Source organism: Bidens hawaiensis, unplaced genomic scaffold (genome assembly GCF_021521415.1).
Source record: "Bidens hawaiensis isolate Kalapana, Puna unplaced genomic scaffold, B.hawaiensis_p1.1 tig00000055_1, whole genome shotgun sequence".
In the NCBI taxonomy this organism is placed as follows: domain Eukaryota; kingdom Viridiplantae; phylum Streptophyta; class Magnoliopsida; order Asterales; family Asteraceae; genus Bidens; species Bidens hawaiensis.
Window position 1 is genome coordinate 2,301,289 of NW_027491016.1, and position 1,228 is coordinate 2,302,516.

Here is a 1,228-nt window from a genome sequence, read left to right on the forward strand (position 1 = left end):
CTGTTCTGGTTGATGTTATAAACTTAAAAAACCCTAATTATTATATTGACTATTTGACTAAAAAAGAAAATAGCAAAATCATAGAAAAACGGATTGTGGATGAGACTTTTCCTGGGACATTCCACACCCAAAACAAGGATCTTTCCCAGCAGAGCAGATCTGTAACATTGTTATGGGGTCCAAGTGATAATTTATATGGGGTCCTTCAAAAATTTTCTATATCGCTTCTAAATAAATTTTAAAAAACATTGGTGTCCCGGGACCCCGACGGCTACTATGTAGGTCTGCCCCTGCACCCAACCTTATCCTATATTCCTGTTTCATAAAAGGTTTTTGACTTAGGGGTTGTATGGTAGTCTCTAACAGTCATTAAGCCTCTTAATGGCTCATAGTATCTTAATGGTTAAGAGGTAGCCTTAAGTCTGAATAGTTCAGAGGTAGTCTCTTAACCATTCAGACTTTAAGGCCACGTCTTAACCATTAAAAGGTTATAAGCCATTAAGAAGTAGCCTCTTAATAACTGTTAAGAGGCTACCAAACAGCCTTTTAATGATACCAAGGTGCCTCTCCCTAAGTGTTGACGGTTAGGTTAAGTCATATGGTGGATAGTGTAGATTTTGAAACAGGGTTAACGCGTGTTTGAGTTAACCATTCTAAACAAAAATTTTAAAAAATAAGAAAATTTTCTTTTGCGTATAACATGAATTCATGAATTGCAACTTTATTTCATTTCACATGTACACATTGCATTCACAACGATCACTCAACTCCGTTGCATCGGTAGTTTGACCGGCACCGGCGAGTTCCGGCACACCGGACACGTAGGATGCACCTTCAGCCACGTGTCAATACACTTACAATGAAACAAGTGACCACATTCCGGCAACAGCCGTATAACATCCACCGGTTTATAATCCGCAAGACAAATCGCACAACCAGAGCCATTAATATTATTATTAGCCACCATCACCTCAGAATAAACAAACGCTGGAAACGTCTTGAGCACGTCATCATCAACGCCTCTAGCCACCGTCACAAGCCGGTGGTCGTTACCGTTAACGCCCGGTGGTGGTGAGAAGCGTGTGGTACGTTTGCACTTGTAAGAAGCATATGAGAGAGTGACTAAGAGGATTATTATGGCAAAGGTGAGTCCGAGGATGTAGGTGAGGTTGCTGTACGGTTTTCCGGTGGTGTCATACGAATCTCCGGTGACGGTGGTGCCGGTCAT

At 41.4% G+C, this 1,228-nt stretch overlaps 1 pseudogene; it reads right to left on the bottom strand.

The window, feature by feature from the left end:
- Window positions 1-763: 763 nt before the first annotated feature.
- Window positions 764-1,228, bottom strand: LOC143624497 (RING-H2 finger protein ATL70 pseudogene; annotated as a pseudogene).